The sequence below is a fragment of the Helianthus annuus genome, chromosome 1 (genome assembly GCF_002127325.2).
Source record: "Helianthus annuus cultivar XRQ/B chromosome 1, HanXRQr2.0-SUNRISE, whole genome shotgun sequence".
Lineage (NCBI taxonomy): Eukaryota > Viridiplantae > Streptophyta > Magnoliopsida > Asterales > Asteraceae > Helianthus > Helianthus annuus.
The window spans coordinates 114,816,147-114,841,477 of NC_035433.2; the positions used below are offsets into that span (position 1 = coordinate 114,816,147).

A 25,331-nucleotide genomic window follows, 5' to 3' on the forward strand; every position below is an offset into this window, starting at 1 on the left:
AAGATTAGCTTGAAGTAAACATGATGAAAATAAATATAACCGAGCGATCAGATGACAACTCAGTCAAATAAGTGACTAAAATAAGAAGTACAAGCTGAAAGTAATGGCCTACAAGGCCTTACATGTGAAAGGCGCATACATCATGCGCCTTAAAACCAAAAGCACACTACCCTACTTTTCTGGTAAGGTTGTTAATTACGAGCAATGCTCAAGTAGTTGCCGAAACTAAGTCCGTAGAGTTAAACCTAAAGAACTACGTAAGAAAGGTTTCGGGGACGAAACCTCTTTAAGGGGGGTAGACTTGTAACACCCCGAAACGGGGTTGGTAATCAAACCCCGTTAATACTAAAAGACGGGTAAAGTACCGTTAGTGGTAAAAGTAACCCGGTAAATATTAGGATTTAACTAAATAATCCTAATATTAATTACAACGTGAATAAAAGCTTTTAAGGAAATGAGTTTATAAGAGGCCCGAATTAACGAGACTTAAATTAAATCAAGTCATAATTTTCCCGAATTCACCAAGTAGCTAGGAATATTAACCTAGTTAAAAAGGTGTCTTAAAACAATGAAGAAAACATGGGTAATAACCTTTTTTTATAAAGTTACAAACTATAGGGGCTAAAAATGGAGGATTCAAAACTTATTTATTAAAAACAAAACACTACACACACACTAGTGTGTGTGTGCGTGTATACGATCAGGAGCAGAGCTCCCCATGGAGCAAACCCTAGTTCGTTACAAAATCAACAAATTGAAGCTCAATTCAAACCCCAAATCAATGCATGAACACATATAAATGATCACCTAGTCGTGGGGATCACAAGGTATGTTGAATTTTATGATTTAGTGATACTTTGAGATTATGATGAACAACATAATCGAAATTCTGGAATGAATGTTGAATCTATGAGTGTTATTGTGATGAAATTTTCGTTTAAAAACTAACCCTAGTTGAAAACTTGATGAATTGTTGTCCAAACTAGGGATTTGATAATTACCCTATTATGTGTTAAGTGGGTTTTACGATAATATGATGAACACTCAGATTAGAATGTTAAATTGATGAATATTGATGTTATGATATAAGTTCTAGATGTAGTTCATGAACACTAGACATAGAGGTTTGATTTTTTGATGTAAATCTTGGTGAAAATAACTAGTTATGAACTAGTTAGTAAATATGTAAAATTATGCACATTAGGTGTTTGTTAAAATGCCTAAATAAGGACTAAAGTGTTGAAATTTGGGGTGAAACGTGTATTTGAATGATATGGCAACTATGCGTAATATGAAGTGACAAGGGTTCTTGTAACACCCCATGTTTTCGAAAGTCAAAGTCAAAGTCAGATTGAAGTCAAAGGAAGAAAAGATCGCTAATTGCGATCTATCACTCCTTGCTCAATTCCTGTTTTGACTTCTTTGACTGAAGTTAGTCTATTTTATGTTTCACGTTAGTTGTATTATATGGAGTATCTGCAAATAATCGAAGTTTATTCGCTATTTATCGCTTATCGCAATCGCGCTCGCAACTCGAATATCGCATTTTTGGTTATTGTTATACGTGTGTGTGTGTGCCTTATATGTTACTTGTGCATGTTTAATTTATGTTATGTGTGGTAAACAAACGAATCACAATCGAACTCAATCGCAATCGAATCGCAAACACTCAACGAATATGAAATAAAGATGCTTATATGTAGATATAGTATGATAATTGGTGGAGAAAAGACAGTGCTCGATATGAGTAGTTGGGATTAAAAAGTAATTTGAATAGGAAACTCCATCGCATTCGCACTGCTCGCAATCGAAATCGAAATATCAAAAATCGTCGCACCAAGCACTCGAATCAGGCAACTGATCGATCCGGCTACCAGCCGATCGACCAGCCGGCCGATCGGACTACCGGCCAATCAGACAGGCTGACCGATCAAGCTGCCTGGCCGATCGGCCAGCCACTTTCCTCTTTTGGAACCCTATAAATACCCCTTGTCACTCTCCAATTTACTACTTTTGATAAGTGACGTCTGACCAGCTCGTGCTCCTCACCTTTTCTCAGATTTCTCTCAATTTCGGTAAGATCTCGTCCTAAATCTTGTACTTTCTTGATCTACACGAACTCCTACACATTTGTATCTTTCAAATCTTAACTTTTAACCGTGAAATCATCAAGATTCAAGTGTTCTAGGATGATGTCATCATGTGTTCTTGAAGAACTTCATGCTTTGACCTCAATCCACCAAGAATAACTTGGAACTAACCGATTTCCACATAAACAAACAAAGATCTTTCATAGATCTAAACATATTCATGATGAAAGGGATTGAAAGATGGTTTTCCGACTTTCTTTCAACTCTTTTACACTCAATACCCTCAAGACCGGTAGAAACGGAGCTTGTGCCGACTAACTAATCATTCTGGTGGTTGTGTGGCCCAAGATCCGGATTCTATCCACGAGGTTCACCGATTCCGTGTTAAACGTGAAACACCGCCCCGAACCGTTCACTGATCGGATTTGGGTGATTCCTGTTCGATCAGGAGAACCAAGTAATGACGAGGTTCCTATATTTGACTTGTTATCGAAATACCTCGATAAAACGAAAAACAATCAAAACGACCCAGTGCGAAACGAACTGGCCGACCAGGAAAAGGTGCTGTCCGATCGGACTGCTGTCCGAACGGACAGCCAGGCGAATGGGCAGGCAGCCGAACGGACAGGCAGCCGAACGGCTAGCACATGGATCCCACACTTAACCAACTTATTTGAAGTTGAGTATTGAACGAACTGCTATCCGATCGGACTACCATCCGATTGGATTACTCTTCGGATCATGAGATACTTGACTTCAACACTTAATCGATTTTTCAACATGTTCAATGCACTAGGAATGCCACCCGATCGAACTACTATCCGATCGAGTGACATTTTGCTGAAGTACCAGCCGATCGGGTTGTCGGCCGATCGAACGACCGTCCGATCGACCGACCTGAAAGGTAAAGATACCTCAATGTTTTCAAATGCTGCAACAAAAACTTCAAAAGTCAAACCATCTTACACAAACACATCTTACTCAAAGGAAGAAACAATCCACTCGAACAGCCATCCGATCGGACTACCGTCTGAACGGACAACTATCCGAACGGACTGTCAACCGCACGGTCAGCCGTTCGATCGGACTACCGTCCGATCGACCAGCTGTCCGATCCATCAATACTTGTCTCTGTTTTTACGCGTTACTTATCGTTGTACTACCGAACTATTCAGGCTAACCTTACTCTCAAGCGCTCCCTTCAATCAATCAACCGATGTGAGTATACTCGATCCCTTTTTGCTTTATGCACTTTTGGGTGTTACATACGTTACTTATTCTAAATCACAATCGAACACACTACGCAATACTTTTAAAACGCTAGCCGTTACCGCATGTTATACGTGACTTAATGAATGCTTGTTTGTTATGTTTACACATGGAATGCTGTCTACCTGCCTTAACGATGATAGTACTATAGTTTGGACTCAGCACCTGCTCATCCAGGGGTTGTTAAGGACAATTATTTGCATGGATTACAGTGGTGATCATGTATTACGAACAGCCTCGGGTAGTCAACCCGCAGTCATTGGTATCGATAGGTTCATGTTGATAACTAACATGCTTCGTTTTCCGCTATGTACGTACTGGTTATGCGTAAACTATTTCGAACTCTATATGCTATTATCAAACTTGTATACTCGCCTTTACACTATGTGTATTGACTTTATTTTAACGTATGTGACAGGTAATTAGGATGCTTAGCTGCTAGGAAAGCGAGGCTAGAATAAAGCTCTAGAGTCCAACAAATAGTTGTCTGTACTAACAAAATCAAGGGTCCCTAGAAGCAGATAAACAATTGCTCTATTTAAATCTGAGTTGTCGGAATGGAACTATTTGTCTAGATTTTGTCTGTAATAATTTGTCTACTGTTTGAGACATGGTATGGGACATGTTATTTTAAATTAAATAGTAATGATAATTGTTATGGAAATTTTTGGACAATCTGTTTCGCTCAGTGTCATTCCCCAATGATTCTGCCATCGGTTGGGGTGTGACAGTTCTAAACATCATGTTAAATTAGACTCAATTGTGTAAACCGTGTGATTGAAAGTAATTAACTTTTGATAAGTTAATCTAACCAATGATGAAGTCGAATGGTAGTTTCGACATAGAGAATAAGTAGGGTGGAATGGTCACGATTGTTAATGACTAGTCTAACCACCTTGTAAATGTTGACAATAGTTTGATGCCTAACGAGCTAGGTGGAGGCTTGGGAAAGAAACGGTTAAACGAATCAAGCACGAGAAGAAAAGAGTATTCGGGATGCGAGGTAAGTGAAACTTACACACTTATGTAGAAATCTTGTTTATTTTATACGTTATAAATACGATAACGATAACATCAAAAATATGGATTTCCATTGAGAATATCTTGTAGCATAATCTAATAATGAGGAAAAGGGTAAAATTGGAAATTAGTCAAGTGTTGACTAATGTAAATCGAAGTTAAAAGGATACCCATGGCGTAAGCCGAAATGGGTTGAATTTGTGAGAAAAGGATTTAAGAGAAAAAGGATTTGGTAATAAAATCCGGGATGGGATGGATGTATGAATTGGAAATCAAAAACCATGTTTTTGATCAAATAGGTAACGTTTGGCATATAGGCCAAACGGGTCGAATGGTGGTGATAACACCATTTAACAATATCGACTAATGTGGTTGTCAAGTCTTATGTTAACAGGAGCGATTAGCAAATCGGATAATTGTGTCGCCATAGATTGTGTGATAATTAAAGCGAGGTATAAATCAGGTCTATTTGTTGACCCGGGCCAGGTACGCTCATATGACTTTATAGTTAAAAGTGCAAGTAAGGTCGAATACTTAATGAAGTCTTTCCTCGCAAAAATGAAGGATTAAAAATGACCATAAAGCCCTTGATGGGTAAACCGGGTAAAACAACCTTTAGAGGTTGTCTAGAAATTATTATTGTGATTTTATAATCCTTAGATGCGTATAAAATTTGAATGCATAAACTTTCAAGGGTTGAATGCCCTAAATGTGTCTTGCCGTAAATCAACACATTTGAGAGGTAAGAACTCGGAATTAATAGTCTATTACTTTAAATCCACCACAATTATAATTGTGGTGGAAGACCAATCAATATGAATGGTTGAAATTATGAGGCATACGAGAAATGGGTGTGATTTGTGCTTAAAAGGACATAAATACCCTTAATGGGTCAAAATAAGATTATAAGTAAAATGGGTAAATAATGCTTAGGAACCCGTGACTGGAACCTTATATGATAGACAATGTTGGAGATATGCAGCAACTGATGCAAACATTCTGTCAAAATGAGGCCGTGGCGTCCAGAAGGGTTTGCCGTCGCGCGCGGCGACGGACTAAATTCTTGAAATTCTTGTTTATTTTGTTTATTTTGATTATTTGACCTAATTACCTTGTTGTACTTGTTATTTAACTATCAAAACTGACTTCTAAGTTGGTTTTGATCATAGGTGAATGTCGAGAGTCCCGGGTGAAGATCAAGCGACGAGCAAGAACCAAACACACGTTAAATGAAGCTTCCGTGTCAAATCTTGATTTGTTTAGTTATAAGTGAATTATGTAAACACTTATAAATATGTTTTTGAAATGTTGTACACATATGGGAATGTTAGTATGACAAGTTTTTGTAAAGTCACATTTTAGCATTAAAATGTGTATTTTATTTTTAAAATCTTGATTAATTTAGACGGTCGTTACAGTATAAACCAGAGCTAGTTATATACATGAGATGGTAATATATATCATCTCGTAAAAATAAACGGTCACTTAGACCAAACGGGTCAAATGGTGAATATATCGCCATTTGAAAGTATAGACTAATGAATATTGTCGAGTCTTACATTCACAGGAGTGAATGGAGAAAGGATAATTGCATCGTTATTAAGTAGCGATTATTAAAGCAAGGTATTAAAAACAGGTCAATATATTGATCCGAGCCAGGTATGTGTAATAGGTTAACTACTCATTTATAACGTAAGGTTCAATGAGAGTTAAATGAAGTCAAAAATAGGAATTTGGTTACTTTAATAGATAAACCGAATGATTCAAATGATGGTCATTATGTTTTGAAAACATAATGACTTTTCAAACCAAATCATAGCTAAAAAGAGGGATTTTGGGTCAAACATGCTTTCAAAAGTCCTTCATCGTAAATGAAAGGTTAAAATGGACCAAAACGCCCTTGTAAGCCAAACTGAGCAAACGACCTTTAAAGGTTGTTTGGAAACTAGTTTTATGATCAAAAGCGAAAGATGTGAATCTTTGGTTAAATGACTCTAAAAGAATCTTAGCCGTTGTAACACCCCGAAAACGGGTTTGGTAATCAAACCACGTTAATACTAAAAGACGGATAAAATACCGTTAATGGTAAAATTAACCCGGTGAATATTAGGACATAAACAAATAATCCTAATATTAATTGAAAAGGAAAATAAATGCTTGAGAAAATAAAGTTATAAAAGGCCCGAGTTAACGGGACTTAGAATAAACTTGGTTAATAACTCCCGAAACCCGCTAAATTTACTAGGAATAATTAACCTAGTTATTTATGGTTGGTAAAACAAAGGGGAGCTTGTAGTAACTAACCCATTTATAAAACCCTTAAACTTTGAGGGACTAAAAGTGGGCAATATGAATGATGTTTAATTTAAAGGTTTAAAAAAAAATACAAAACACACACATGGGTGTGTGGTCGATCGACCAAGAGCAGGAGAAAGAGGGGTGAAACCCTAGCTCACCCAAATTCATCAAATTGAAGGCCAAGATTAGCTCGAATCAAATGCATTAACACATAGAAACAATCACCTAGTCGTGGGGATCGTAAGGTATGTTAAATTTTTGATATTTATGAAGTTGAGATTTTTTATGAACTTATGAAAAATCAAAATCCAAACTTGAATGATTGATGTTTGGGTGAAACTAGGATGAATTCATGTTTAGAAACAAACCCTAGTTGAAAAACTTGATGAATTAGTATTAAAGACTAGAGATTTGATGATTACTCTTGCATGTGCTAAGTGGGTTTTGACTAAATTCATGTATGTGATGCTTTTAGGGGTTTTGATTGCTAAGAATAAGTGTTATAATGTCATAAACATGTTCAAATTGAAAGCTGAATTCAGACAGCTTCTGATCAGAATTTACAGCCGAATTGTATTGGCTGTAACGTGGATAAAACCTGACAAAAACATGTGTTTCTTGAGTTTAATATGTAATTCCAGGAAATATCTTTAAAACCCCACTGGAATTGCATTTTTTCGACGAAAATTGAATGTTTTATGAATTTTTCGGTATCGAAGTTCAGGCTGAGTTTTCTGGCAGAATTTGCAGCCCATTACAAATGTCATAACTCAGTTTAGGAACTTATTTATGACCTCAAATTTGTACTGTAGATAGTTTTAAGTGACTAAAAGAATCTCCAATTGGAATTTCGTCAATCGGATAAACGAGGAATTTTAAATGAATTTTTCCGTAAGCTGCAGTCAGAAGTGACGAATCTGATTGCAGCTTAGTAAATGAATTTTTACGAATTTTTGGTAAAGAGTTAGATCTTGAAATTTTAACACAAGGTCTAACCCTCCGAGAGGTACGCCACATAAAAAAATCATAATTTTTGAAGACTTGTAAACAGGTTAAACAAGTCACAAAAAACAGCCCATTTTTCAGTGATATGAAATGCCTGAATGAAATCGCGGTCTACTTGGTTGTGTGTAAAATTTGATTTCATTAAGAGTTCAGATGAAATATGCCTAAGTGAGTTCAATGAACCAAATGTGCATTTGAATATGTTGATAAGTCAATTGACTTTTAAAAAGTCAAACCGACCAATGATTAGATCGAATGATAATTTTGATATGGTCGAATGATAAATTCGACATAAAACCCGTAGGATGGAATAGTCGTAAACGATTATGACTAATCTAACCGTCTTACGAATTGTGATGATGATAGTTTGACTCTAGACAAGCTAGATGAAGACTTGGGAAAGAAGCGGGTCAAACGGATCGAGTACGCGGAAAAAAAGCACATAATCGGATGCAAGGTAAGTGAAGCTTACACCTTTTAGTAAAATAAATGTTCATCCTATAAGTTTCGAATACAATAAGGATAATATTCAAGATATGGTTCCCGCAAAATAATACGGGTCGGAACTAATATAAATGATAAAAACCATGTTTAATGGTAAAAGAGATAGAACGGTAAATTAGCCATGAAAAGCTAATTATAAAAATGGGGTTTTGAACGGTTACTATAAGTAAGCCTAATGAATAAAAAGAGAAAAACGGGTCAAATGGTAATGTGGATACCATTTGACAAATATCGACTAATAAGCACTTGTCGAGTTTTATGCTTACAGGATAAAGCGGCTTATGAATTAGCGTTGCTATGAATTAGCAAATTTTCGAGACAAGGTATTAAAACGGGTCAATGTATTGATCCGAGCCAGGCACGTATAATTACGTTGTAGTTAAAAGTGCTAATTTGGTCAATAATTGGTGAGAGTCTTTCGTCGTAAAATAAGATACTAGAATTGACCAAAAAGCCATTAACGGGCGAACCGGGTAAACGACCGTTAGAGTTTGTTTAGAAACTTGTTTATTGATTTTGAAACCCTTAGATACATATAAAAAGTATAGGCAAAAACATTTGCGGGTCAAAATAGACTAAGAAGTAAATTGTGGTTAAATGCTTAGATAGATACAAATGAATCGGTGAATGTAAACGCCTACGTAAACTCTAGGATGGGAGTGAAAACATTAAGGTTTGACAAGCCCGGGATGGGTAAAATGTTAGGAATTAACTATTTTCTTTTTAGAGCATGTAGTGAAATAATAATGTCAAATGGGTCGAATAATCACCAAAAGGATTTATGAGCCAACATTGGATAAATCAGATTTTTATGCAAACCAAGGTGATAAACGGGTCCGTAATTTAATTACGGACGCGTAGGAAAAAGAATCGCGTAAAACGGACTTGTAGATAAAAAGTTAAGATAATCTTAAGTTTGATTTTTGTTGAAAATTATAGCTGGGCAGAAAATGCAGGTTTCAGTAATGAACCCGCTGGAAATTGGGTTCCCCCCCGACACGCGACGAAGGACTCAGCTTGGGGCGCGACACGCGACGATCGCCGCGACACATTGAGATGGGTCTCCCGCGACACGCGGGAGACATCAAAGTTGGAAATAAATATTTTGTTTGATTATTCGTTGCTTAGAACTTATTTAGACTTATATTTAAGTTATCAAAACTAACTTTTATGTTGGTTTTGATCATAGGTGGATATCAAGAGTACCCGGATGAAGATCAAGCGGCAAGAAAGAACCGAACACATGAAAAAGAAGCTTCCGCACGGTGTGTCGTCGTAACTTTCAAACGACGACTAAACTACATTATGTTGTATTATTTTTTTTTAAATTGTAAAAGTTTTTAATAAACCCATATTTCCGATGTATATGTAAACTTAATTACATGATCTTTTCGCAAACTATACGTTAAACCTTGATTCAATTTAAAGGGTGTTACACACGTAAAATGATAATCTGAGGGGTAAAACTTGGAATTTATAGATCACCACATTAAATCCACCACAAATATAGTTGTGGTGGAAGATCATTTGATAAGAAATGTGGAAATACGAAGCTAGGAACGAATGAAAGCGATTCGTGCTTAAAATATGCTTAAATACCCTTAACGGGTCAAAATAAGCATATGAGGGAAAACGGGTATAAAATACTTAAGAAACCCCTGATTTGAACCTAATATGATAGATAATAACGAAAATATAAGGTTCATGAGAATTAGGATCAAACAAACATGTTTGTTTGATAAATACATGAATGGGTCAAAACTTAGTAATTTTGTATTAAGCCGAGGGCTTAAAAGTCTCAAATTTTATTAATCCGGATGTAGGATTTTAACTCCATGTAGTGGAGAATGAAACTACGATCACTTAGGAAGAAACGTGACGTGAAACGGACAAAAAATGAACGAGTTATGTTCGTATCCGTGAAAAATAGTTTGGCTGAGAATCTGCAGCTGCACCTAAGGAACATTCTGTTGAAAATGTCCACTCGCGTCGTGCGATGATGTGTGCTAAACAGACTATAAAAATTAACTAAATTAGACTCTCTAAGCTAGACACTAAAAAGCTTTAATTCTAGACTCGACCTAAAACCACACAATCGGCAAGTGTACCGATCAATGTAGTATAACCTAGGAAGTCCGGATATCGAACCACAGGACTCTATGTATCACGCAACTAGACTCTAATAGACACTGACATACACGACTTAACTTGTTTATTTGTTTGGGGGGGGGGGGTTACGAAAAATCTAGAAAATCTATATTAAACTACTAAATTAAACTAGAATTAAACTAATACGAACAAGACTGAGGTCTTTCTTTATGCGAGAACGAGACCACCTAGACAAGAATCCTGGATTGTTTTTAAGAGATTACCGATTAAGTTAAATGCACGAGTTATTGGAACCGGGATCTTAAAGTACTAAACCTATTAAGAACCATCGAGGCCCCTCGACCCTTCTCAAGGAGAAACCTGTGGAACTACCTAGGCCGTTAATCCTACCGGTTACTAGACGCCTTTCCAGTTGTCTAATTATTGTGTAAGTACCCTAATGTTGACCTATTCTTTTCCAATCCTAGGTCTAAGGTAGTTTGAAGTAATTAATTTGACTTGATAGACTAATAAGACCGACAGGTAAACCAAGACATGACCTTTTCCAAGGACTATCTAAAGCGATTCGCCGGGTAAGACCTACCAATAGCCCCTCACTTTCCAGGTATTAGGACTAGTAGAACACTAAGAATTAGCAAATTATTACTGGTTACTTCTAGGGGTTATTGGCCAATTCTCCCTAAAGAGTTAAGGTTTTCTAACGTGATATAGACACTCACCGAAATCCTAAACCCTAATATGACTCTATGTTGTGATATAGACCGTCACTAAGAATCATACGAAGCAAATAATAACAATAAACCAATTCAAAGTACGCATATACATCAAATCATTAAATCAAACTTCTTACTAGACACAATTAATCCATAACAATCATGCAAATAACATAAACCGGTAAAAACTTTATATTAATCCATTCATCAAGTCTAGGCGGTTTATAAATTTAGCCAAGCATCATAAAACGTGAAAACAATCCAAAGATGTTCAACAAAGAATTCATTGTAACAAGTTTCGTAAGAAAAGTCAAGAACAAAGAACTAGAAAACCCGATTAGATCTTCAAGTCTTCTTCCCCGAACTCGTACCGATGATTCCTAGGCTTCAAAATCTCCGAAAAAGCTCCAAGAATGCTCAACAATTCGCCCAAAGAAGTCCCAATTCGAAATTAGGGTTTCTTCTTAAGTTAAGGATGTTTTTATATCTCTTTCTATAACAAACCCTTATAATTTTCTTAATAATTACCAATCAGAACGTTGTGACTGGGCGACAGAAAATCAGGGACTGGGTGGTGGGGTGCCACCTTGTTTTTTCAGCTCATGTACTAACTTCAGACTCTCGCCAGGTGCTAGAAACTTGCTCAGTGGGTGATGGGGTGCCAGAAAGTGATTTTTCAGCTTTTAAACTCTATTTCAACTCCTCAACCTTTCCAACATGCTTCAAGACTTGACACTTCAACATTTTAACTCGTTTTACTCGGTTTCTCGCATATTTGAGCATCAAGACCTGCGAAACACGATTTGATCAATAGTATACATATTCTAAGGAAAAACAAAACTAAATATAACGAAAACTATACAAACTTTACACGAATAAAAATATGTATTTTGCAATACATCAAACATCCCCACACTTACTCTTTTTTCGTCCTCGAAAAAGAATTATGCAACGAAATCATAGACAAATATTCACTCGGGTCAAAAGCATAGGTATATTTAATTAAAACCAAGGCTTGCGTTAGCTGCGATTGCGAATATACTTATCCCCTTAAACCCGAATCCGATCCCAAGCCCTTATCATGTGGAGTTAATTTAAATGCGGTCAGTCTACCTAGGGTCTCACGCTAGAATTTACAGTCCACCTACTCCCGCCTCAAGCTTATAGGACTAAAGGAACGATCACTGGACCAATTCCCAACCGTCTTATATCAAAACCAGAAGAGTTTACAATCATATTTTTTTTCCATTTTTTTTCTTTTTCATTCGCTTTTTTTTTAATCCTCTAAGTGAGCGTAGACGATGCTTTCCCTAACCAAGAGGCAATCCGGCTGTAGAGTCGCTATCCCCAACCACAGATTACTTAGGTTTCGGTACTTTTTTCTCTTTTTTGCACAGTCGATTTCACACACCCTAGCGGTAATCTTGCTGTAGAGTCGCTATCCCCAGCTCAGATTACATAGGAATGCATTACTTTCATTTAGTTTCTAGCCCACTTTTTATTATATTTTTTCATGATCACAAACTCTAACGATTTTAATTTATAACGGTGCCTCTTATACTATTATTGGCGGTTTTAATTTCCCATATCTCCCAGGCGAAAACCCACTAGTAAACCGACAATTAAGATATATTAGATCAAAGGGACTTAAAACCAAACCCGGACCTATCCACATATCCCTAACTAGACGCAAGCTCGATTTATTAAAATCTCATATTATTATTATTTCAACCCGAGTAAAAATTTATCTTTTCTATCATTTTCCGTTTAAAAATGCAAACTTCTTTTATTTCAAAAGACATTTTCTGGTTTTTCAATTTTTTTTTGGATTTTTCAAATTTTTTTTAAAAATTTTTTTTGTATTTTTAATAATTTAGACTCGATATTTACATGTATCCCATCCCCACACTTAGAGATTGCATTGTCCCTAACGCAAGAACGAAAATACGACTCGACAACTACCTAAAAAAACAAAACTACAAACGAAATAAATAAAAAAAATACAACAACAACAAAAAGGGAAACGACTTAGCTGAGTATGTGAGACTGTCAAAGTGCCAGTCGTTTCCACATAAGCCCTCCAATTCGAAACGCGCTCAACAAACAACTCTAATCTCGGACACGCGAACGAAAGCGGCTACAAATACCAACCTAATCACGCAAACACCAAACACTAGCAAAAGATAATATATAAGATACTAAGTGTTAGTGCAAACATCCAACAACCAAGCGTCAACCATCCCCAAAATCACAACCAACCTGTTTAACGTGTTCAAGTACAAACCAATAAACGGGGATTAAAAACAGCATAAAGATAAAAAAAATAAACAAAAGATATAAGCTGTCATCCTCGCTGCATCCCGCTCTACTCCGCATCATCCAACACCTCATCACCCGCCTGTGTACCACTGAGCAAGTGTCTCGGCCTCGTTTCCTGTTGGCCCGACTTGAAGTTCCTGCACTTGACATTCTACAAAACAATTCAAGAATGGCAATACGAAGCAAACAGAATATTAGTCACAAACTATTTTTGGTATTTTTTGAATTTTTTGAATTTTTTTGTATTTAACATAATATAATATTGTACATTCAAACAACGGTCGTATAGCATTTCGTTCGCGGCCGTTGTTCGAAAACAAGTGACTTCATGCGACACAATTACAAACCGACTCCGCCCGAATGGAGATTGAGTACGAGCGAAACGGTCTGAATATCAAGTGAGCATATCGACACCACACGACACTAGCAAGACTCGAAACACACTTAAAACGACACAAAGGACCCTAAAGACGCAAAACTCAACTCGACCTAACCTAGACGCAAACTACACAAAATACAAACTATACCTCCTCCCGGCACTTTACTTGCCCTCAAGTAAACCCAACTGCCTACCAAACCGACATCGACATCCCCTTGCTTAAATTCAGCCATGTAGTAGTTTAAAACAAATTTTAGCATTGAACAATTCCGCCTAGTCAAAGGAGGTGTCATTCTTTGCAAAAGTTTCGGTTAAAAAAAATGCAAGTTTGGAATCATACGCGTCAATGTACTACAAACCCATCAAAATTCAACAAATCAAATCCCGTATACTAACCCGACAAGCATCAACATCCCGAAACCGAACCGCAAACCAAACCGACATCGCGTGCGAACCAATGTATAGTTGAAACTTTAGTGTCGCCTTAGTGAAACGGGTCAAAACTATAAATCTGAATTTATGTCCAAAAATTTTACCCAACCACATCCCCACACTTAATGTTAGCAAATCCGAGTCTAAAATATGACCGCCATGTCGAGCATACCTCCAAACCGAACCATCAGCAACTCATTCACTGCTGAAATACCCAAATCATACCCAAACCACAACCTAAATCTACCAAAACATCACTGAAACCTAAACTAAACAAAAAAAAGAAAAAAAAAAACTAACCCTAAAATTTATCACTAATCTAATTAAAAATTAGTATACTAACTCAAAGTACATAATTTGCAGGAGACATACCTTGGATTTGTGAAAAACAAGAGAGAATAAGAAAATTTCGGTTGAGCCTTGAACCCCAAATATAGCTCCTATTTTAAGGTTAAATATGGTGGATTAGAGGAAGAAATTAGGTAAGGGATGATTATGTATGTAATGGTGGATATTAGATGATAGTGGATGTGTCTCGATGAGAAGAAAAGGATGGGGATAAATGGGATGAGTTTTTAGGTGGTCATGGAGGTCTAAGAGGGGTTATGGGTGAGATGGGGAAGAAGGGTTAGGTATTAAGTAATTTTTTTTTGTTTGGGGTTTAAATGATTTACGGCTGCAGCAGATATACGCTCTGGCGGCCGGCGACTATATTCTGAAGTGGGTGGCGACCCGCCACCGAGTCGCAAATTTCCGGAATACAGCTATACGTGCTGGCGGCGGCGAGAGGTTTCTAAAAAAAGGGTGGCGGCCCGCCAGGGCGTAAAAAAAACAACTACGTAACCCCTGGTTACGTTCTGGCCCGGGCGACAAAACTGTGGAGTTGGTGGCGGCCCGCCAGTGGGCACATCTGCAGATAGTGTCTAAAATTCTTGCTGCCTTAGATTTTTTTTTTTTTTCAAACCCAACAAAGTTCAACCTTAAATTTTTTTTCTGAGTGTAAAACTTACCTAGAACCTTATTTCTTTCGCAAATCCCTGCAAATCCTCGGTGATGCATTCCTGTAAACGACTCAAGACACAAACTAGGACCCGAAAAAAAAAACTAACAAAAACGACCGTTAGCTACTAAAAATTACGAAAAAAAAATAAACGAAGATACAAACGGTACAAAATATACACTTGGGTTTTCAACTTTTCACATACTTATGGAGGATCAAAAAGATGCAGCTCACCTCCAAACACACACTCACGGGCTGTAGCACCATTATACCTATCATCGCTCAACTCAACCCAAACACTCTTATCTCTCTCACAACCTCTCAACTTCTCACCTAGCGGTTTGAATCTAGAATCGTCATATCGAACTCCATCCCCACACTGAACCTTGCTCAGTGTCTCTATCTTAGATTCTAAACGCACGATTCTCTCCTCTAATTCCTCTACTCTCCTATCCGGTGGATCCCCACACTTGAGTCCTATCACCTTCTCTAGACTCGGATCACTTATAACCTTCTCGTCATCTTTCTTGTCCTTCTCACATTCCCCTACTGATGATAACGCCTCCACTCTATCACTAGGCCCTCTCGAATTCATAACCTTAAAAACTACCGATTCCTCACCTGCTCTAAGTGTGATGGTGCCTAAAAAGACATCTATGAGAGCTTTAGCGGTGTTCAAGAATGGGCGTCCTAAAACTAACGGTACGTTTTCATCGGCTTCCATGTCGAGAATGACGAAGTCAGCCGGAAATACGAACTTGTCCACCTTAACAAGCAAATTCTCGACTATGCCCCTAGGGTGTTTCACGGATCTATCAGCTAAGGATAATGTCATTCGGGTGGGTGAAAGCTCGCCTAAGTCTAGCTTTTTGTAGAGAGAAAAGGGCATCAAATTGATGCTAGCACCTAGGTCGGCTAAAGCTCTAGTATTAGTGTTACTACCGAATAGACAAGGAATTGTGAAAACACCGGGATCGGTAAGCTTTTCAGGAAGCTGATTTGAGACAACGGCCGAACACCCTCCATGCAATGGGACATTCGACAACTCCCCTAACTTCTCCTTATTCCTAAGAAGGTCCTTTAAAAATTTCGCGTATTTAGGCATGGACTGGAGTGCCTCGATAAAAGGAAGATTAATCTTCAATTGCTTGAAGATGTCTAAGAATTGCCCGTATTCCCTCGAGTATTTTTGATTCTTAAGACGGGAAGGGAACGGGACATACGCATGGTTTACTAAAGGCGAAGGCCTAACATCCACGGGAGGTTTCTCTACTCTCTTCTCACCTTGAGACTCACCGGGCTGTGCGGTACTTGCTGGGCGCAGCCTCGATTGCACTTTGCCGGGAGCCTCCATCTCTATCTCTTCGTCTACAATATCTCCATCCTCATCGACTACTCTCTCCTCTACGCTCGGGTTCCCTACTGTTTTGCCACTACGAGTGGTAATGGCCTTTACATGAGCATTCGGGTTAGGTTGTGTGTTACCCGCAAACTGACCGGGTAATCTCTCCTCTAACTTCCTAGACATATCGCCTACAACCCTTTGAAGGTCTTGGAAAGCAGCTTGGTGATTCTTAAGCATAAGGTCATGTTCGCTAAGTTTCTTTTGGGTGTTTTTGGTCCCTAACAACTAGCTGACTCATCATAGCCTCCATTCTTTCTATGCTACCCCCTAAATCAAAACTTGGACCTTCACCTGTTTGACCTTGGTTATTTGACCCCCCATCATTAACCTGCCCATTTGAACCCCCACCAAAGAGTGAACCTAAACCCCTATTTGGATTTTGAGCTATTTGAAAACCAGGGGGTCCGTTTGAGCGAAAATTGTTGTTAGAAGCAAAATTATTATTATTATTATTACGCCAACCCGAACCAAAGTTATTATTACTAAACCCACTAGGTTGACCTCTACCTTGACCCCCTCCTACAAAATCGACTTTCTCCTCACCTACTAGCAGTGGACACGCACTCGTGTCGTGACCCCCTCGACAATACTCACATTTGTCTACCTTAGCCTTAATTTCCTTAAGTTCCCTAGACATGTTTTCCAATACAGCGGCTAAACTAGGATCCATGGTGACATGGTTCACCCCTCGGGCGGGCGCACTAGTAGTGGTATTCGAATTACCACTTTGATACCGCTGATCGGATCGTGATTGGGATTGAGACTGAGCAAATGCCTCAAAACGCTCTAGACACTCAGCAACTGTAAGAATACCCATCATGTGCCCCCCCGCATTAGTGTCGAACCTATCACGAGTCTCTTGGGTGAGACCGTTATAAAATTTCTTACACAAAGCCCAATCAGAAAGACCATGCTGGGAGCAACGATCACAAAGGTTTTGGAAACGCTCCCAAGGAAGGTAGTAAGGCTCGTCGGGCTCCATGCGAAAGGAATGGATTTGGTCTCTAAGACGTGAGGCTTTAGCGGGCGGGAAATACTTGTTCAAAAAGGCTTGACGAAGCCCCGCCCATGTGGTAAAGGTACCGGTTGGTTGAGAGTCTAACCAAGTAGCCGCACGGCCGGCTAATGAAAACGGGAAGAGCTGAAGGTAAGTGGCATCATTTGGGGCTCCATGAAGGCTAAAAGTGGCGAGAATACGGGAGAACCGGTTTATGTGGGCCGGTGCGTCCTCGTTCTCGCGACCGTGGAACTGGATGCTATTGGTGATGGCTTACATAACATAAGATGGAATCTGCCATGAGTTCTCGCTAACTATAGGTGGAACAGTAATGGGTGACGCAATACCAGTGAAGCCTTGGGTGGCTTGTTGGTGAACGGTCTGCCTAGCGTTGGCCATGTGTTCTAGGTTCTCTGGGATGCTAGAGGTGCTAAAAGTAGGGCTATCAGGTGGGGAAATCTTAGGTGATGTTTTGGGTGATTGAGGTGGGGTGGGTAATGGAGTGGAATCGAAATTGGGAAACTGAGACGTGGGTGAAATACTAACCTGTGGGCCTTGGCCCAAACGAGACGATGATGATGACTCGGTGACTGGTGGCTTCGGTGGCGGTCCGTGCGAGCGCAGATGTGGCATCCACTATCCGCAAAAACCTGAATGTGAGAAAAGCAACAGTAGTCACTACGACTCAAACAAAAATAATAACACAAATAAAAGACTCAAACAAACTAAACACGTAGCACGTATATGTCAAATAAGGTCTATCAAAGCTAATAAACGCGATTGCTAGGAGTCCCCGGCAACGGCGCCAAAAACTTGATGTGTGCTAAACAGACTATAAAAATTAACTAAATTAGACTCTCTAAGCTAGACACTAAAAAGCTTTAATTCTAGACTCGACCTAAAACCACACAATCGGCAAGTGTACCGATCAATGTAGTATAACCTAGGAAGTCCGGATATCGAACCACAGGACTCTATGTATCACACAACTAGACTCTAATAGACACTGACAGACACGACTTAACTTGTTTATTTGTTTGGGGGGGGGGGGGTTACGGAAAATATTGAAAATCTATATTAAACTACTAAATTAAACTAGAATTAAACTAATACGAATAAGACTGAGGTCTTTCTTTATGCGAGAACGAGACCACCTAGACAAGAATCCTGGATTGTTTTTAAGAGATTACCGATAAAGTTAAATGCACGAGTTATGGAACCGGAATCTTAAAGTACTAAACCTATTAAGAACCATCGAGGCCCCTCGACCCTTCTCAAGGAGAAACCTGTGGAACTACCTAGGCCGTTAATCCTACCGGTTACTAGACGCCTTTCAAGTTGTCTAATTATTGTGTAAGTACCCTAATGTTGACCTATTCTTTTCCAATCCTAGGTCTAAGGTAGTTTGAAGTAATTAATTTGACTTGATAGACTAATAAGACCGACAGGTAAACCAAGACATGACCTTTTCCAAGGACTATCTAAAGCGATTCGCCGGGTAAGACCTACCAATAGCCCCTCACTTTCCAGGTATTAGGACTAGTAGAACACTAAGAATTAGCAAATTATTACTGGTTACTTCTAGGGGTTATTGGCCAATTCTCCCTAAAGAGTTAAGGTTTTCTAACGTGATATAGACACTCACCGAAATCCTAAACCCTAATATGACTCTATGTTGTGATATAGACCGTCACTAAGAATCATACGAAGCAAATAATAACAATAAACCAATTCAAAGTACGCATATACATCAAATCATTAAATCAAACTTCTTACTAGACACAATTAATCCATAACAATCATGCAAATAACATAAACCGGTAAAAACTTTATATTAATCCATTCATCAAGTCCATTTAGCCAAGCATCATAAAACGTGAAAACAATCCAAAGATGTTCAACAAAGAATTCATTGTAACAAGTTTCGTAAGAAAAGTCAAGAACAAAGAACTAGAAAACCCGATTAGATCTTCAAGTCTTCTTCCCCGAACTCGTACCGATGATTCATAGGCTTCAAAATCTCCGAAAAAGCTCCAAGAATGCTCAACAATTCGCCCAAAGAAGTCCCAATTCGAAATTAGGGTTTCTTCTTAAGTTAAGGATGTTTTTATATCTCTTTCTATAACAAACCCTTATAATTTTCGTAATAATTACCAATCAGAACGTTCTGGCTGGGCGCCAGAAAATCAGGGACTGGGTGGTGGGGTGCCACCTTGTTTTTTCAGCTCATGTACTAACTTCAAACTCTCGCCAGGTGCCAGAAACTTGCTCAGTGGGTGATGGGGTGCCAGAAAGTGATTTTTCAGCTTTTAAACTCTATTTCAACTCCTCAACCTTTCCAACATGCTTCAAGACTTGACACTTCAACATTTTAACTCGTTTTACTCAGTTTCTCGCATATTTGAGCATCAAGACCTGCGAAACACGATTTGATCAATAGTATACATATTTTAACGAAAAACAAAACTAAATATAACGAAAACTATACAAACTTTACACGAATAAAAGATGTATTTTGCAATACATCATGCGACGGTGAAGGGGCAGCAGCTTCGCGTAGCGCGACTGCTGTCGCGGCCCGCAAAGGAATTGGTTATAGCTGTCGCGGCCCGCGAGGGCTAACAGATCTGGCAAAAACGTTGCTGTTCATTTGTTTCGATGTTGGGAACTTGTTTAAACTTGTTTTAAACCAGTTAAACTAACTCATTTCATGTTTATATGAAATGTAGGTATTATTGTAATTACTGGAGGACGATCAAGCTCAACGAGGAACCGAACACGATCAAGAATTCAGGCTTCCGCGTTACATCTTGTCGTCACTTTTAAACGACGAATTTATGTATGTTATGTTGAAATGTTTTATCTTTTAAAATGTTTTTAACAAACTCGTATAATTAAGTGTATGTTTAACCGTAAATACACTATTATAGTCGAAAATTTATATGATAATCGTATAAATGGACTAAGGGTCTTACATACAAGCGTTTTAAAAAAGTAATTTCTCCAAGCACCCGATGAATCGATAAAGGTGTTTTAGACGTTTACATCCAATCTGTTTTTTGATATTGCACATTGAATTATTTTCAAGATTAATAGGAATCTTGAATCTCGAGTGAGCCATTCTACCTCTTGGCATATTATTAGCCGCAACACCTGATGAAGCTGTTGTGAGAGCAATAAGACCACGTGACCGAATTTCAACAAGCAAGGCATTGTACTAAAATGTTTTTTTTTCGTTTCACCTGGACCATCAATAAAGAAGACGCGTGAAATATCATTATCAACATGCATCATGATCTCATCAAACACGTTTTTTGGTCCGGATTAAGTGAATCTTTGGCACTCAAGTGTACAGGTTCCAAAACAATCCCATGCTCCTCTAGTAACTCACGATTACCTACATCTTGTAAGTTAACATCGTCTGTTATCTTAAGAAGGTCGAATTCAATTATATGTTTACCCATGGATTGTAGAAAGACACTAATTTCGGTAAGAACAATAATTTGAACTCGTTCAAAACTTTGACAATGTAACCGATGATCTTCAGGCAGTGAATCAAAGTGGTCATTCCATAACTTTCGAATATCTCAAGGTTGGAAAAAAAATATTATGATCACAAATAACCTTCTAAGAGCATTGGGAAACTGAAATATAGAGGCTTATTCGAGACATTGTGATAGATATTCTCGAAAAGGCCCCTATCGCACGAATAGGCTATTCCGCACGAACTGGATCTTCCCATTCACACGAACTAGCGCCATTCGCATGAACTGACACCTGTTCGCATGAATGGATCTTCCATTCGCACGAACAGTGTTGTGAGCTTTGGTTATCTTTCTCTCTCAGTTCTAAGTTCCTCGTATGTTGATTCTAATGGGCAAATCAGGAGCCATGAAATCACATAAACTTAGTATCACGACGAGTGCTTAAGCGAGATATACTTTCATGTTTACATACTTTTTGTACTTTAATTCCAATCCGAATACTTCATCCAAATCCAAATAACTCTTACGCTTCATTCCCCCAATCTCAACCACTCGTCAATTCATGGATAATCGGAAGACTTTTACAAAACTGTGAGTATACATGACCCCTTTTTACTTTTACACTTTTGGGTGCAATACATTTTATACTATTAAACACACGCAAACACATACTTTTTGCTTAATCACAAGCAAACAATCCAACATACATGCTTAATACGTTATGCTTGAGTTCATATATGTTGGAACATTCTTATGTGATACACTTGTCATTAACTTCGTACAAGCATCCCTTAACATGTATAGCCCTATAGGAGTAACACACCACGCGTATTCTTGAGGTCATGTTAAGTTAAACACAGAACGGTCTTACCGTATAAATAAATTTGGGTTGACATTTATAGTTGCATGCCAGTTATACGTTAATTCTTGATAACAATTATGTCATGTGGACCGTTCAAAGTTTTATACATATGCTAGCACTCAAACTTGTATGCTCGCTAATACTTTTGGATTGAACTATACTTTGAAACGTGTTAGAGGAAATTGACGACGACGACGAAGATGATGATGATGATGATGATGATGATGATGATGATGATGATGATGATGATGATGATGATGATGATGATGATGATGATGATGATGATGATGAAATCTAGTAGGATGGACTAGAAACCCACTTTAGAAACTTAGCATTGTTGTTGTAACCGTTTTATGTACTTGTTGTATTTGTTTCACAAACCATGTTGTATTTATGTTTCAGATGTTGTACTTGAAAGTTTATTAATGAAATAAAATTTGAGTTATTAAATATTGTCACAATATAGTGTTATGAAGTTTCTAGCAATCTCATTTTCGTCTCACTCTGATGTTTCCGCCATTGGTGGGGGTGTGACAGATTGATATCAGAGCCATAAATATAGGGAATTAGGAAAATTGTCATGCGTTTGACCTAGTATATAGTTAAGCACCTTACTCGACCATTCTTAATTTATATGCTAACCTTCTTAAAAAAAGTTTTTTTATGTGCTCATATTTACTTTCTTATTCCAAAACATACGCCTTCCCTAAGGCAACCCTACACGACCATGTGAAAGCACGAAAACACTCGTATTACACAAATGAGACGATTTCACGAAAATAGGTGTGAAATCCACACTTTGGCGAAAGACTATCAATCCGTACTCTCGACTCTCACGAAATTATACATCAAGCTAGGAGTGACATCCTTATCTTGATTCACAAAAAAAAATTATTCTAGTGGACCCTCACTTAGGTTTCGTGTTTAAATAGGTTAAAACTCGTTAAGTACATGTTAATAATTAAAAATTAAAAAACATATTATATGTGGGTGTAGACATGGGGTCATCAATTGTGAGACTTAGGATGAATTATACACAAACACACGCGGTTCTTTTTCCACAATCTAAAACCCTATGATGTATTGCAAAATACATACATTAATTATGTAAAGTTTGTATAGTTTTCGTTTCGGTTACTTTTGTTTTTAGTTAGAATTAGCTACTATTGATAGTTTAATAAAATGCAGGTCTTGGTTACTGAAAGTATGGAAAAGTGTAGGAATTATGGTGAAAAGGAGTTAGCAATGAGAACCGAACGTGTCGCAGCTGAACGGGAATTGAAAAAACAAAGAAATGCTGGAAAAATACCCCGTGGCGTCACGCCACCGTGATTTGGAAACATCGTCACTTAGCGCTAAGGTTTTAAATAATAAAATTCAACTTATACACGCCGCGTTATGCTTCCATATGAAAAATTCCCTTTCGCGTGACGCGAAAGGGGTTGAAATCGTGAACGAGTTTGTCTTGCTGTTGGATTCTTGCAAGAAAAAGATATATAAGCTTAATGTTCAAAGATTTCCAACCCTAATCATGAACTTTCAATACTTTGGGCGAATTCTCCGAAGATTTTAGAGCGTTTTCGGAGTCTTCGAAGCAGCGGTTGAAGGTTGGAAGCTCAAGGAAGCATCCGAGTCGCTTGTTTTGCAATCGGTTCTCTTGTTCTTAACTTCCGTTTATTAATCATGTTTCTTGTCTTTGAAAATACTCTTGTTTTGTATCTTACTTTGATTATGCTTGGCTAAATACTATAAACTACCTAGATTGGATGAACAAATGTTAAAGTTTTGATTTTTATTATGGATTGTTAATTATTTATGAATTGTTTATAAAAGTAGTCGACTTGGTTATTGATTTGATGTTCATACATGCTTAGAATTGTTTGATTATTATTTATTGCTTCGTATGAGTCTTGGTGGATGTCTTTCACGTAATAGGTGTAACAACCCGCACCTTCGTGCGTTGTTACTACTCGACACACTCGTTACGCCTAGCACCGGAGATTCGGATCATAATGTAACTATATCAATTATATCGCTAAATCGAAGTACAATCGAATAATTACGCATATTCTATCGCTATTACAAACCTATTTCGCATAACACTCACGATGATGTCGAATATGGGCCTAAACTACCCTTCTCGATGAGCGTGAGGTGTCAAAATGTGAGTAATCAACGCTAACGAGGGTTATCGGGTGAGTACTATGACTCTAACCGTCATGACGATGATGGCAATATGAGTAAGTGGTGCCCCGATAATCATTGTGGCACATCACATCGTAGAACGCACTCAAAGGCACGCGTAACTCGATCACCGCACTGAGAATTGGATACATAAATACGTATATACGGCCCTTTTATGATTAATAATAATAAATAATTTAATAATTATATAAATATATGAAAATATGGCTCAAACCGTCGAAATCGCACCAAAAAACGGGATCAAAAGGCTTCCGGACGGATCAATTCGATCAGACTAGTCCAATTGGTCAGACCGGCCCAATCAGATGGGCCAGTCCGATCGAATGGGCCAGTCCGATCGGATGGACCAGCCGATCGGATAGGCCAGCCGATCGACTGGACCAGCCGATCGACTGGGCCAGCCGATCGACTGGGCCAGCCGATCGACTGGGCCAGCCGATCGGATAGGCCAGCCGATCGACTGGACCAGCCGATCGACTGGGCCAGCCGATCGACTGGGCCAGCCGATCGACTGGGCCAGCCGATCGACTGGGCCAGCCGAACCAACTGCAGTTTTGCCTTCCTTTCTCCTTCCTTGCCTATAAATACCCCTCCATTCACTCCCAAACACTTGTGTTGCTGCTCCTAACCGAACAAGACGTTCCAGCCCTCAAATCTCTCGATTTCTTCCGAATCTTGTAAGTTTTCAACCCGAATCTTGTACTTTCTTGATCCAAATGCAATCCTTCATCTTTCTATCTTTCGAACCTCGATTTTTAACCGTGAAATCAACGGATTTGGGGTGTTCTAAGGTGATGTCACCACAAAGTTCTTCAAAGGTGATGTCATCCCATGAAGAACAACTCAGATTCGGATGATTTACGTACGATTCTTCATGAATCTCAACCAAATCAATGTTTTTCTAATCAAAAGGCCACGGATTTGGGTTGTTCGGATAGATTTCATCACAAAGTTCTTATGAACTTCAAGTGTTGACCTTATATCATCAAGAACAACTCAGATCCAGGGCATTTCCTAAGTAAAATCAAGGTTTTTACATCAGATCTAGTGATAAAATGATCGATTTCGAGTTAGACACGGAAAAACCGACAAAAACGACCAGTTCCGACGAACGGGGTGATTCCCGGCCGTTAAAACAGGTCGGAATTGACGGGATTTCAGTTGCTTAACACCTCATCGTAACGTCCTAACCCAAAACGCTGAAAAACGCTCGAAAAATCATCGAAAACAGCCGAACAG

At 38.4% G+C, this 25,331-nt stretch overlaps 1 long non-coding RNA gene across 1 annotated transcript; it reads right to left on the reverse strand.

Moving 5' to 3' along the window:
* Positions 1-11,274: 11,274 nt before the first annotated feature.
* Positions 11,275-15,090, reverse strand: LOC110873251. Its single transcript, XR_002555005.2, has 2 exons — positions 14,511-15,090; positions 11,275-13,478 (listed from the first exon to the last, which is right to left on the reverse strand). It is a non-coding gene; the product is annotated as an uncharacterized LOC110873251 (long non-coding RNA).
* Positions 15,091-25,331: the final 10,241 nt, after the last annotated feature.